The sequence below is a fragment of the Triturus cristatus genome, chromosome 1_2 (assembly GCF_964204655.1).
Source record: "Triturus cristatus chromosome 1_2, aTriCri1.1, whole genome shotgun sequence".
Lineage (NCBI taxonomy): Eukaryota > Metazoa > Chordata > Amphibia > Caudata > Salamandridae > Triturus > Triturus cristatus.
Window position 1 is genome coordinate 208,760,780 of NC_140580.1, and position 15,358 is coordinate 208,776,137.

Consider the following 15,358-nt stretch of genomic DNA (forward strand, 5'->3'; position numbering starts at 1 on the left):
AATATAATCTGGATATGTTCCAGATGGCAACAGAATGCCCGACACCTTATCTTCGCTACATTACACTGATACCTCAAAAAACGTAAATGTAATGAGTGCGTATATTGTCCATTATCACTCAAGTATCAAAGCCAAAATACAAGTGAACGTACCAGTAAATACACAATCGTTGCTTTTAGGTGGAGTGAGTAGTGAGCACAACGCATCGAGGGCAGTTTTTTTGTCGAATATATGTTGTTACTACGCATTCCGTTGCAACGCATGCCTTTACCACGCATGCGTTACAACGGAATGTGTTTTCCACGCTTTGCCGTTACCTCGATTTTACCTTTACTCCGCTTTTTCTTTTTTTCGGGGGGAGACCCCCCCAAGCCCCCTTTCTTCTTTTTTTTCCTTTTTCCGCAGGTCTCCGCCGACACTGAAAACGGACTGATGCTTTTTTTCGGATTAGGATGACGTTGTTCCGTGATGACGTTGCTTGCGTGGTGAAGATGGTCGTTGAAGCATTACGCGTTGTGAAGACGTTTACGAGGTAAGTGTATCGTTGTAAACGTAATGCGTAGAAAATGCTTCGTGGTAAAGGCTGTTTCCCTTTTTTGTCCAGTACTGTGTACTGGGATAGGCAGCAAGGCGAGCACCAAAGTCTGTGCTTTCATTTGTTCCTCAAGTGCCCACCTTGCCAAGTCTGTCCTGTGCCTGTGCTTTCACAGCCTGCCTGGCCAGGCTGGCCTCAGTTCAGCAGTGAGCCCTCTGCTGCATTCACCACGGTGAACAACCTTTACAACGAAACTATTACAACGCACTACACTTACAACGAAATTTTTACAACGCAACATCCACTACAACACATTCCATTACATAGCATGACACTACAACGCATGTTTAAAAACTACCTTTACAACGCATTCCATTACATCGCATACTACCTTTACAACGCATACCATTACAACGCAATCCAACACTTACCCTACAGTTGCACCCCCTGGAGTTAGAATAGTAATTTTTACCCCTATACTATGCGTTGTAATGGTATGCGTTGTAAAGGTAGTATGCGATGTAATGGAATGCGTTGTAAAGGTAGTTTTTAAACATGCGTTGTAGTGTCATGCTATGTAATGGAATGCGTTGTAGTGGATGTTGCGTTGTAAAAAATGCGTTGTAAGTGCATGCGTTGTAAAAGTGTGCGTTGTAACGACATACATCCATTCACCACGCCTGAACCAAGGTGAGCCCGCATGTGAACACAAAACAGCAGTCACTCAGCCAGTTACATTTACTTTGAACAGTTATCGGGAATTCCGACCGCAGGTGAAGAAATGTATAGCCCCGGCCCAGTGAAATAAGTGCAGGGGCCGAGCACCAGAAACTACCGGCACAAATTAAGCACTGCCTGCTCTCCTCCTATGAGCTCCAGCAAGAAACAAGAGTACAGGGGAGCTTCACTGTTCAGTTATCTGCCAATGGCCGTGATTGTCCGAGAAAGAAGCCTCGCAGAAGCCGATCCTGTAGTGTCATGTGTTTAACGCAGGGCTCAAGTGGTCGCTGGTATTGTGCTTGGAGAGAAGCTTTCAGCCTCCTGCTGGCCCCTGGGTCCGGTTCTGACACTCAGAGCTCAGCTGGTGTTATTGAATGGAGTGGGGTAGAGATGGGAGTTAGTTGGTGAATGGTGATGTCGGAGGTAGCATCCGTCAGGCATGCAGTGGAGATACAAGGGGGAAGATTTAGGAGGGAGTTTATAAAAAAAAACATGTTTTGTGGAGTGCTCAGCCTTTCATCCCTCCTGCGCCCCCCTTGTCCGGACCCCTCCTCGTCAGCTGCTCCGATCGGGCATCTGAGGTCATGAAGATAGTAAATTGCTATTTGCGGATGCAATTTCCCCGAGTTCAAGTGACTCTGGCTGCTGTCCGGATCTTGGGAAGATTACTCTAGTCCCGTGGCCGAACGCTTATTAGCCAGACACTGTAGAGATTAGAAATATATTTACCCCGCCCCCCCCCCGCACATCATGAAATACTGTGAGTTTCTCTGTTTAGACTGCACATGCTTGTCAGGAGCGGTGCGCGTGGTGAGATACGCTTCAGCATCTGCTTGGGGTACAGTGTGTCTTCCTTCGCACAGTCTGCCGTGAGTCACACACTGCGCCACGCGGTCCGTGGGCGTGCGCCAGGCGGCGCTTCGTGGGATCGGCTCATTCCTTTCCAAGTCACTGTTTCAAGTGTGGTGATTAAGCACTGGGCGGTGTGTGCAGCCCCGCTCCCCTTTGCTGAGATGTATATGAAAGTCTATTTCCATACATTGGTTAGTCTGTTTCTATGGGCTCCAAATTTTGGCAGGAGAGAACATGTCTGGGAGATAAAGGGACCACCCCCAAATTATTCCGAGATCAATCCTGCCCCAGCTTGCTCAATGAGAATAACCTCAGAGCTACTAATATTAGTGGGGTCTTCCCCTCTATCCCTCCGCTATCCTTCTGGCTCCAAATAACTGAGTAATATCCACCACTCAAATTACTTTCATATTTCACTAAACTAATTCACCACTAATCCTTTATGGGTTTCCGGAGTAGCATGCTACTCGCCAAGAAAGTGCTTCAACACCCCATTAGGGGTAACAAGCGCTATATAAATGCAAACCTTTTTCCCTCTTCTATCCCTCTGCTATCCTTCTCAATCCAAATAACTGACTAACCTATCCACCACTTAAAATGTACTTGCATGTTTCACTAGACTCATTCAACATTAATCCTCTATGGGTCCCGGAGTAGCGTGCTACTCGCCGAAAAAGCACTTTGACGCCTCGTCTGGGGTAGTAAGCGCTATACAAATGCAATTACAATTACAATTACAATAGCGAACACATCAGATGAGATTATATTAATGACAACGATATGTAAATTACCAGCAGTGATCACCCTGGTGCAGGGTTTTCAGGAGTAATGGAAACAAGCATTGGCATAGCCAATAGGTCTCGCCTTTGGGACCTTATAAGTGTTTAGCCATGCAACAGTTGTGTAACTAAATACTTATATGGTCCTAAAATCGAGACCTATTGGCTATGCTGAGCGGCATGCGGCCGCGAAAGTGAAAGAGATCGCGATTGCGATCGTGATCAACATCAAAGCGGCCTTGCGGCCGCAAAAGTGAAAGTCATTGCGGTAAAACGCAGCGCGCGCGCCCGCGCACATGCACTGTAGCTCTAGGCTGGCCTGGTAGCACTTTTTGGAGCCCTCTCAATAAGTCTCGCCAGACCAGCGAATGCGCTGGGTCAGGCGAGACCTAAAAAGGCTCTGTCAATTTGGAATGCCTCTAATTGAGGAATACCTAACAGTTACAACTGTAATGCTTCTGACACCAAGGTAATAATAATACTGGCAATAAGTCCCACCAAGCACTGCATGATTTTTCACTCAAATATCAGCTTTAAATATATTTTGGGAATTCACACATTTTTCTCCAAACATCAGCTCACCAATTCTGAAAATACGTACGTTTTTGTCTATAATAAATACTTTTCAAAATACATTTTTTACATGTAAATTCAACCAAGCAAAAGCTTCTAATTTAGTAGGTCAGGCTGCACGGGAGGTGGCAAGGGGAAGAAATACTTACAAATAGCTGGAGAGCTACCAGTATCTCACGAGCTACTCGCTGGAGAAGCCTGATAGAGTAAGGGAGGTTCTGGTACACCGACTGAGAGGGACATGGGACATAGTGAAATCCAGGGCCAGTTTTACCCAACTTTCATATAAGGCAATGCAGCAAAGGAACTTGCTGCGTGGCGTGAAAGGGAGAGCATAGAAGTGTGCTGTATTTATTAAGATATGGCGCACTTCTACCCTCCTTGCACTCGCGCACTTGTGGTAGCCTAACTCCAGTACAGGCACTCTTGCGCCGTGGTGCAAGGGTGCCTGTGTTGTGGTCTGGATTATTAGGTCTCGCCTGACCCAGCGCATGCGCTGGTCTGGCGAGACTTATTGAGAGGGCTCCAAAAAGTGCTACCAGGCCAGCCTAGAGCTACAGTGCATGTGTGCGGGCGCGCGCGCTGCGTTTTACCGCGATTACTTTCACTTTCGCGGCCACACGGCCGCTTTGCATAGCCAATAGGTCTCGCTTTTGGGACCTTATAAGTATTTAGTTATGCAACTGTTGCATGGCTAAACACTTATAAGGTCCCAAAGGCGAGACCTATTGGCTATGCCAATGCTTGTTTTTTGTCTGCATCCATTCCTGATACATAGATGGATGCATGTGAATGCCCATGCTTCACCCATGCCTTGTCTAACCTTCCATTAGGGAGAGATCACATGGGTGAAGCATGGGTATTCACATGCATCAATCTATGTATTCGGAATGGATGCAAGCCCCGATTTACTAAGGTCAATAAACTAAAATTTGCAGACACAAAATAATCCAGACCACAAGACAGGCATCCTTGCACCACGGCGCAAGAGTGCCTGTACTGGAGTTATGTTGTGCCGCAGGCAGGGAAAGATGTATACTGGACATCCGGACTCCTGGACGTATTATTTACTTGTCCAGCCTCCTGGGGACCTTCTGTGGCCGCCATCACCCGAGGCTCTGCATAGAGCTGTAGCGAAGGGGACCATTGTTGCCACTTTTGCTGTTGTCAAAAAAGTGGTGTTTCATCATCAATGCCATGACTCACAAGCAGCAGTATATTCACGATTTTGGCTGCTTTGGCATTGTCCATGTCAGCAGTGAGAATTACAATGGTACAAATGAGTGGCGCCAAGAATGTAGCGCGACGGACACCTGGGAAAAGTGGCAGCGGGCTCCTAAGAAATGTAATCTTTTACAAATCAAGCACTGTCTGCAGGTTATCATATATATTCGAATATGTTTAAAAGCTACCTAAATAAAAGGCTTAAAACATTTGCTTGCCACGCATGACAAGATGAGCCTTCTTTATTTTTGTACTACCCTGTTACCGTTGCAAAATGTCAGTAAATCTGGGCCGCAATATGTAGTCAGTGCAAATAGATACAGTGCAATAGCTAAACAGAAATGGACAGAGCATGCTGCACAAGTACAGACAACGTGAGGCACCTTGGCCGAAAGGGACACAGCGCGAAGAGATCTGGGTCCAGGAAGAGTTGATGGAAGATGGACAGTGTCAATAGCCTGGGGCACATGGACAGAATCAAGAAAATTGCTGCCACAGGAACAGGCAGTGTAAAGGGTCTGGGGCATAAAGGCACATTTTATAGTAGCTTGGGGCACATATGCACACAGTGTGATGAGAATAGGCCCCATAAGAACACTGGATTGCTTGGTCAGGCAGTGCAAAGGGGCTATGACACATCAATAAACAGCACTAAACTCTGACGCACACCCAGCACCCATGCCAGGAACCTTGGAATGATAATTGACAGCAAACTGGACATGACCACACTAGTGGACGCTGTCACTGCCTCTTGCTTTCACAACCTAAAGATGACAAGGAAGATATTAAAATGGCTCCCAAGTGACACTAGAAAAACGGTCACACCAGCAAGTTGCACTACAGGAACAACAAGCAACTCCCTCGAAAACTACAAACCATCCAGAACTCGGCTGCTAGACTCATGCTCAACCTCCCGCACAGAACTCACATTGCACCACACCTCAAGGAGCACCACTGGCTCGTGATACACAAATGCGTTCATTTAAAACTCCTCACAGACACATTCAAGACATTACACAACTAAGGCTGCACCTACCTGAACAGTGGCATGTCCTTTCACCAACCAACCGGACACCCAGAATCTGCAGGACTCCTACTCGCTTACATCCGATGCATACACAGACCATACACAGAATCAGATCGAGAGGACGGGTGTTTTCTTACATCACTCCTAGAGCATGGAGCAGCCTCCCACTCCACAATAGAGCCTTCCCCTCTCTTCTTGAATTCCACAAGAAGCTGAACGCCTGACTTTTCAATGCACCAACCTACTATAGGCAGGGCTTGGCACTCACACCTGCTCACCACCCTGTGGGCAGGGCTGTGGACTGGCCATACCGGGCTTCAGGCATTTACCGCGAGGCTGGATGGGTGGGGGCGGGTTTAACAATATCAGCCCCCAGTAACAAAAGCAGCAAGCAAGAGTTTCCAGCCTCCCGGGGCCAGGCAGTGCTTCCCTAGTGGCTGGTCCGAGAAAATTGCCATGGTAGCTTTGGGTTCCCAGTCTGCCCCGCTTGTGGGTGATAGTGTGCTTTACAAATACACATAACAGAGCAAGGGGCACATGGAACAGATACCTTTAGGAACACTGGGCTACATGAACAGACAGTGTGAAGGGTTTATAACATCAATAGACAATGCAAGGCGAGCGAGGGCTGGAAGCATGAACCCTGGGGAAACTTGCTTTCATGGTTAGGCAGTGTGAAGGGTCTATGGCACATCAATAAACATCGCAGGTCGGGGCGTACGAGCAGAAACCCTGGGGAACATTGGGTTAAACAGTGTAAGGCGAGCAAGGGGCGCATGAATTGATAACCTGACAATGATTCAGTCACAGGGACAAGCAGTGTCATGGGGTTCCGAAAGATCAATAAACAGCACAAGGCAAGCGGAGGGCGCATGAACAGATACCCGGAGGACCCTTGGGTTACATGGTCAGGCAGGGTAAAGGGTTTTTGACACATCAATAAATAGTGTAACACGAGCGAGGGGCGCATGAACTAATAGCCCGAGGACCTTTTGGGTCCATCCACAGGCAGTGCAAAGAGTGCAAGGCTCTTTGGGAGCTTAGAGACACAGGGTGAGGAGCAAATGACCTTTTGGCAGAGAATCCTTAGCACAGTTGGGCACCTTTGTATTTTATTTGCAGTTGAAACAAAACATCTTGAGCACACACTCACAGACTGCAGTACATTGAATATAATGTTTGGAGCTGTGGTGGTGAGTCGGTGGGTTAATGGACGGCAAAATATACCATGGATGCCAACGATATCCGAAGGGGAAGACAAGCACTTCGACTCAATGTATAAGGTCTCGGAACTTGGGGGTTAGCTACAAAGTTGAAAGTTCTTGAGAGAAGCCGTGAACACAGGTAGTCATTACTGATGAAGCACTTTCGGGGCATTTCATGAATGGGTTGTGAGGAAAGTGGAGGAATGGAATATGGACGCCACTCTGGAAGAGTTTTAGGATGGCCAGGATGTGGTGAACTGAGAGCAGAAGGACATTGATGGCACATGCAGAGATTCTCAGAGCTACGAGGGGAAGGCCACTCCATGAACTGATATGTGGAACTGGCAAGGAACATGTTAAGAGTAACGATGTAACATATGGTTAAGTGGTGCCGCCCGGCCTCCGGGATGTGGGCAGAATGGCTGTGTATACTGCACGGATGAATGGTTGCGGGGGACGGGAAACCTGCATTAATGACAATTGTCCTGAGTGTGATACGTTATATATATGGTCCTGCAATAAAAATGGTTTGACAAAAAAAAAAAAGGAACATGTTAAGAGCTGCTGCTGACTAACAGCCAGCAACAGGGTGTCTGTTTGCCATTGTGGGGGGGGACAGGCAGGCCATATTGAACAGGATCTTTGTGAGAAATATGAGTACTTTGACAAGAGGCTGGAAGGAGTACTGGTTAAGACCAGTGGCGGCTGGCACAGATTGGAGGCGGGGTAAGGGGGTTTAAAAAGAAAAACAAACGCTTTGTCAGATATCTTTTATTGGTACTGCTGTATGATGAGCGAGGGTGTGAGATAAAGGGTTCTGGGAAAAGGGTGAGTAAGTGAGTGAATGATAAAACTAGCTAAGGGATACCAGGGTGAATTAGGTTTAATAAATAGGTTCCCTTGCTAGGTTAAAAAACCTGCCAAAGCGACCCTTCGGGGGACCCGTAGGGCATTGTAGCACCGGCCCGACAAGGAGCAACGCCCAATGACGAAGCAAGACATCCCTCAGGATGTGTGAGGGCATCAAGAGACAAGACTCGCGCTTGCCTATAGATTGTGGGGTTTAGACCTAGGCTCTTGCTTTCTACTTCTTCCCCCTTTTTCTCCTTCTTGTGGGTGACCATTGCGCCCAATTTTGGAACAGTTACCCTTTGTTTGAATTGAGATTAACACAGGGAGCACGGGTACTGGACCACAAGCTCCTAGCCTCCCCCCCCCCCCCTTTGTTCTTGGTACGTCCCCTGAGCACACCGCTGCAATGCAGTGTTGTGATTGGTCTGAGTGCCGTGGTTCAGCACTGAGCCAGGGAATGGGAGCCTGGACATGTTCTCAATGTAGGCTGTAGTGCAGCCATCGTGGAGAACATGCCAAGTGCGCTTGACGGTTTGGCCGGCCCAAAAGGGCCTGCCAAACATTCATGCGCACTTGGAGTGGGCAAACCCCTCTTCCCCCTGCTTCTCTGTCGTCGAAGCAGCCCTGTCCGACCAGAAACTTGCCACAGCAGGAAAAAACAAAATGATAATAACCTCGAGTTATCCTTTTATGTTTCCTTTATATCATTACTGCAAAGCAGTGGAGCGACCCTCGCAGGAGCCGCCGCTGGCTGAAACGGAACAGGGAGCTGTTACAGGACTCCCGGTTGCTCAGGAGCAAGGTGCTGGCAATGATTTAAAAACAAAATGATAATAACCTCGAGTTATCCTTTTATGTTTCCTTTATATCATCACTGCACAGCAGTGGAGCGACCCTCGGGGGAGCCGCCGCTGGCTGAAACGGAACAGGGAGCTGGTACGGGACTCCCGGTTGCTCAGGAGCAAGGTGCTGGCAATGATTTAAAAACAAAATGATAATAACCTCGAGTTATCCTTTTAAGTTTCCTTTATATCATCATTGCAAAGCAGTGGAGCGACACTCGGAGGAGCCGCCGCAGGCTGAAACGGAACAGGGAGCTGGTACAGGACTCCCGGTTGCTCAGGAGCAAGGTGCTGGCAATGATTTAAAAACAAAATGATAATAACCTCGAGTTATCCTTTTATGTTTCCTTTATATCATCACTGCACAGCAGTGGAGCGACACTCGGAGGAGCCGCCGCTGGCTGAAACGGAACAGGGAGCTGGTACAGGACTCCCGGTTGCTCAGGAGCAAGGTAATGGCAATGATTTAAAAACAAAATGATAATAACCTCGAGTTATCCTTTTAAGTTTCCTTTATATCATCACTGCAAAGTAGTGCAGCGACCCTCGGAGGAGCCGCCGCTGGCTGAAACGGAACAGGGAGCTGTTACAGGACTCCCGGTTGCTCAGGAGCAAGGTGCTGGCAATGATTTAAAAACAAAATGATAATAACCTCGAGTTATCCTTTTATGTTTCCTTTATATCATCACTGCACAGCAGTGGAGCGACACTCGGAGGAGCCGCCACAGGCTGAAACAGAACAGGGAGCTGGTACAGGACTCCCGGTTGCTCAGGAGCAAGGTGCTGGCAATGATTTAAAAACAAAATGATAATAACCTCGAGTTATCCTTTTATGTTTCCTTTATATCATCACTGCAAAGCAGTGGAGCGACACTCGGAGGAGCCGCCGCAGGCTGAAACGGAACAGGGAGCTGGTACAGGACTCCCGGTTGCTCAGGAGCAAGGTGCTGGCAATGATTTAAAAACTAAATGATAATAACCTCGAGTTATCCTTTTATGTTTCCTTTATATCATCACTGCACAGCAGTGGAGCGACACTCGGAGGAGCCGCCACAGGCTGAAACAGAACAGGGAGCTGTTACAGGACTCCCGGTTGCTCAGGAGCAAGGTAATGGCAATGATTTAAAAACAAAATGATAATAACCTCGAGTTATCCTTTTATGTTTCCTTTATATCATCACTGCAAAGTAGTGCAGCGACCCTTGGAGGAGCCGCCGCTGGCTGAAACGGAACAGGGAGCTGGTACAGGACTCCCGGTTGCTCAGGAGCAAGGTAATGGCAATGATTTAAAAACAAAATGATAATAACCTCGAGTTATCCTTTTATGTTTCCTTTATATCATCACTGCACAGCAGTGGAGCGACACTCGGAGGAGCCGCCGCTGGCTGAAACGGAACAGGGAGCTGGTACAGGACTCCCGGTTGCTCAGGAGCAAGGTGCTGGCAATGATTTAAAAACAAAATGATAATAACCTCGAGTTATCCTTTTATGTTTCCTTTATATCATCACTGCAAAGCAGTGGAGCGACCCTCGGAGGAGCCGCCGCTGGCTGAAACGGAACAGGGAGCTGGTACAGGACTCCCGGTTGCTCAGGAGCAAGGTAATGGCAATGATTTAAAAACAAAATGATAATAACCTCGAGTTATCCTTTTAAGTTTCCTTTATATCATCACTGCAAAGTAGTGCAGCGACCCTCGGAGGAGCCGCCGCTGGCTGAAACGGAACAGGGAGCTGGTACAGGACTCCCGGTTGCTCAGGAGCAAGGTGCTGGCAATGATTTAAAAACAAAATGGGAGGTGATTATGCATTTAGTGGTTTGGCGGTAATGAATAACTATGAATGTGATGAAGAGGACAGATCATTGGCGATTGTTAATATGGACTCGGGTTCGGCAGAGGGCGGGGGGAATATTGCTACAGGATGAACGTGGGGGGGGGGGGGTGAGGGCAGTTGACAAGGCGGAGGATGCAGGGTCGTGACCTCAGGTTTTGCAGCGTTCAGCGCAGGCCATTTATGAGCCACCCAGGGGTGTGCAGAGATGAATATTGGGTTTGCTGCCTCTGTACCCGTTCGGGCAAAGCGGTGTGATGGCCCCGCTGGTTGGTACTTACATTATATATTTTTTTAAAGAAGAACGGACAATAGTTTTCCTAGGATTACTCGACTTGTTGAAGTAGGCATGCGATGATTAGAACTAGGGCCTCTGTGGTCCACAATCAATAATTCACTTTATTATATGCCTATATTATTAGCCTTGACTTACCAACAAGCAGTCTGAGTCAGGCGGTTCCACTGCAGTCTAATTACCCGCTTCCAGAATCCACAGCGGGAAGCAGCAGGCCGCGTTTCCGCTTGTGATTAGAGACGCACGGTGATAATGGACCCGTAATTCTCTTAGCCAGGTACTCAGAAATATGTACGTGTCTCTCCTACGTGTCAGGCAACGCAGTAAGTAAGTCCTTTAGAGTGTGCTTAAATGCCTAGCCCCAGGGTGCAAACATCAGTGCACTAGTCACTTCCTGGCAGCTGAAAACCGACCTAAGCCATCTCTCCGGAGCATTTCTGCAAAAAGCATCCAGCCTGTTGACAGAGCCCAAGACCGGATCTGTAAACGACACCTCGACAAGCTAGAAAGAGGGCAGCCGTCAGCGCTTTGGGTCTCAGCTTCACTGGCGCAGCGCCTATTTTAACGTACCTACAGACAGGCCTGCGCACCAGGAATAAATATCACGAAAGGCGCTTCAACTCTTTCGCTGAGGTTTTACTAGCAGCGTCTCTAAGCAGCAATGCGCGTGGCTCCAGAGTGCAGATACAAATGTTTCTGAAGCCAGGCCCTGCCGGCACGCACCTCCGAACAGCATACACGGGTAGGCAGAAGCAGGACAGCTACTTGTTTTCCAGGGTGTGACTTTCTGCTGCTTCTCCGCACAAGTACAAAGAGAGGATGAAAACTCGTCTCCGGGCCCCTTCATGCCCAGACGTCTTTCTGAGGGTGTTTAAGGCGGGAGTGCGGCTGCTCTTTGAGTTGCCTGTCCCCCTCCAGGCTCAAAAGTGAAGAACAAACAATCTCAGCAGTGTCCCATCCCCCGCTTTCTCACCCCCAACAAAACCTTTTCTTTCACGTCACCGTGTTTCCTGCACCCCGCCCCCAAAAGGAACTCCGTGGCTTCAATAGGACCCAAATGCACTTCTTTCGTCACTAAACTGCGATGACGTAATGCCCGGTATGATGATACGTATTCTATATTTCCTGATAAAGCGCCAAATCACCCACAAAAATGTCCTCACCAAGAGGTACCTGCCCAGAGCGTTCAGATTGAGATTTAAAGAAATAGGGCGCAGGTCCGTTGGGTAGGCAAACGCACCGAGACAGAAATCTGTCCTCGCCAGGTGTGCCTCGACTGTTCGCAGCGTCCAACAACCTCAAACTGTGCCAGCTAGCCCTATATAACATGTACGTTCTCATCACCAATAGCGACAGTTTGTCAGTCTTTTACCACCAGCAGATCACAGACTTTGTACAGAAGTGTGAGCTCAGATTGCACTTCTATTCTACAAACTTCACTATTGGCACTAAAACCATCAAAGGCATCCAAAAGTAACACGAAACAAAACTATTTTAAATTATGCATCGCCTCTTCAAGAAGAGCACGAACTTGACTAAAAACGGCACGTTCCAATCAAACAGCGTTATACCCCAGCAGCAAGAAACAAATGAGATAGCCCCAAGAATGAACCAATGAACAGGCACTTACCGGCGCGAGAGCAGGCGGCATCCAGTCTGGTAATCCGCTCGCTGGCTCTCTCTATCCCCTCTTCGGACGGGGCAGTCCTGGGGGTAAGGATGGAGCCTGAACTCACCGGTCCCTGTGCGATGAGGTGATGGGGAGGCCGAGGAAGCCCCCTCGGCCGCTGAAGACCTGGCTTCCGGCGGACCGGGGAGACTCTACTTCATTGGTAGAAAGGCAGCCCTAGCTCCTGACAGGGTGAAACTCTGGACACAGAAGACGAAATGAAATTCACTGGTGAGCTTGTCCAGCTCTCAGCAGCAACCAGAAAACCGACAAAAAGCTCTTTCAGTTCTGAGCCGCCAAAGCAGCATTTCAGCAAACTAACGGGAGTGCAGGAATCCGCACAAGAAACAGTTGGAGGTGCCGCCTCCCTGCTGATGTGTCCTCCGAAGATGGTTGGTTAGTCCTCTAGGGCTGACTCGCCGAGACCTTCCGAAAAAAAGAGCGATGTGCCGGGACGCTTGGATCCACAGTTGGAAAAGTGGTACAAAAGTAGCAGAGCAAACGTGAGCGGCAGCATCCTGGATCACAAGGGGCTGCCTTCATGTGCTGTAGGGGGCGGCTTTCTGGGGGCGGCCGCCTCCTCATCCCGCCCCTTCCTAAAGTCTCCCCTCCCTTGACTCAACCCACCTCCCCTTCTCTTGGAATCTGCGGAAACAACGACCCTTCTGTATTAAATCTAGTCGCAGAGACGCATGCAGACAGAATGCTCACTATAAGCGGTCTCCGTGGCACTCCTGCTTGAAGAGATTGCTTCATTTTTACTCTCTATTTTGCTCTCTTTCCATGCACATTTTTACTCTTCTGTATGTCTACGTATTGCCCTGCTTCATTTGGATCTTTACATGGATTTTTAATGACATCTTTTCTTTTTTCCAAATATTTTTGATCACTACAATTTTCTTTCAGTCCATTTTACACCTACCTTCCCGTTCTGTAGCCTGCATTTGTTACTCCGTTTTATTTTGTATGTATTTTTCACTTTCATTTCGATTTCTTAACAGATCGCTTTTCTTTCTTTCTTTCTTTCTTTCTTTCTTTCTTTCTTTCTTTCTTTCTTTCTTTCTTTCTTTCTTTCTTTCTTTCTTTCTTTCTTTCCTTCTTTCCTTCTTTTTCCTGTTTTATTCTATTTGATTTTCCCTCCCCTTTCTCTTTCTTCACATAACATCACATCTTTCTTTTTAATTTTCTCCTTTGTTCTTTTCACCACTGCTGTACTCCCTCCCTCCCTTCCTTCCTTCCTTGCTTTTTCCCCCTCATGATTGTAATCTTCTTTCTTCCTCCTGGTCTACAAAGAGATAGAAAACGTATAAATACAGTGAACAGGATTTCAATGGCCTTCAGAAGGTTTTCATAACAGCCATTAAGGAGTGCAAAAATAAATAAAGTATAAATAAACTATAAACACACCAAACTTTGTTGTTGAAAAAACTAGCACGTTTGCCTTGCCTGTTAATTACATACTTCCCACTAATCTAATCCTTAACAAGATTTTAGGAAACTCAATATGCTATTAAAGTTCCTAAAACCTCATGGACTGGGGCATCATCCATCCAGGATTCCACTTAGCACATGAGAAAGAAACTGCCCTCTTGCGGCATTAAGGCTAGGCCCCACTGCTCAGGAGCTTAATGCAGGCACTTGCACCCCTGCTTCACGGGAGGGGGGCCCAAAACCTTCAATGGTGCCCATTGAGCCCTAGTTCAATGAATGTGAGATATGGGAGACTCGGAGGGGCCACTCCACATTCTGCAAGGAGCCCCATAATTGTGTGTTACGCCAAAGCCACTGTGGTCTGTCTCAAGTCCAGCTTCCACTCTAACAGGCACATGCATCAAGCACAATACCAGTCGCAAACGGGCAGATTCTCAGAATCTGCCCCTTTGCGACCGGTATTTTTGCATTTGGGATGCATCATCCCAAATGCACAAATCGCTATTTAAGGAATCTCAAAATAGCGATTCCTTAAATAGCGATAGCATTTAAGGAATCCCTAATTGAGATTCCTTAAATGCAATGCATAACAGTTTTAATAATAGCGATTTCATGTTGCGCACACACATGCCCTTAGAGCATGTGTGTATGCAAATATGTGCAGAGTTAACATACATGGGTGCAATAGGGTGTCATTTTGACACCCTTGCACCATCGAAATTGCGGGAGCAATTTGCGAGTACCTACTGGTACTCGCAAATTGCTCCCGCAATCTCTAATTCATTCCTATGGGCCTGGAAGCCCATAGGAATGAATGGGAAGACATTCCTTAATTGCGACTCGCAATTTGCTAGTCGCAATTAAGGAATTTGTGGGAATCGCTATTTCGTTAGCGATTCCTACATGCATAGGGTTTTGCTATTCCTTAATTGCGATTCCTTAATAATCGCAATTAAGGAATCGCAAAACCCTATGATGATGCATGTGCCTGTAAGCCCTTTCACTCAGCTGAGCCGAATGTCCCAGATTGCGCAGCAGAAACTGGAAGTAGAGCCAACGGAGCCAACGGAGGCGAGAGGCTGCCGGCGCCCGACTCTGTCGCTTAACCCCGGTGCACAACCCCAGCGCACAACCCAGCGCTCAACCCTGCCGGATCCTGCCCGACCGTGAGGCTGCGAGTCTGTGAGGGCAGAGGCGCGGGAAGAGCGAGGAGAGCGAGGAGCTGCGGAGCCACGAGCAGAACAGCGAGGATTCAGCAAGAAAGTAAGGAAACAAGCAGGGAGCTGCGCGGAGCAGCGCTAGAGCCAGCAGGGGGCACAGAGGCCTGCAGCACACAAATAGCAAGGCACAAGATACCAGGAGCACAAGATACCAGGAGCATCGAGGGGGCCAGTGCATGGGGTGTGGCGCACAGTGTGTAGTGTGTTTGATTCACACATTTACACTGTTTGTGTGGGGGCTGTATAGGAGCTTGCACAGGAGTGGAGGAGAGGCCAGGCAGGGATCAAAAAGAGCGTGAGAGCT

The 15,358-nt window shown here is 47.9% G+C and overlaps 1 protein-coding gene across 3 annotated transcripts in view; it reads right to left on the reverse strand.

Annotated features, from left to right (window-relative positions):
• Positions 1-12,948, reverse strand: part of CHST3 (carbohydrate sulfotransferase 3) — a 345,814-nt gene extending 332,866 nt beyond the window's left edge. The window contains exon 1 of one of the 3 annotated variants that reach the window (XM_085603469.1): positions 12,365-12,948. The gene's annotated coding sequence lies outside the window, so the exon portion shown is untranslated. Of the gene's footprint in view, positions 1-10,872; positions 11,440-12,364 lie in introns of those variants that run through there. The other 2 variants (XM_085603470.1, XM_085603472.1) reach the window with 2 other exon arrangements.
• Positions 12,949-15,358: the final 2,410 nt, after the last annotated feature.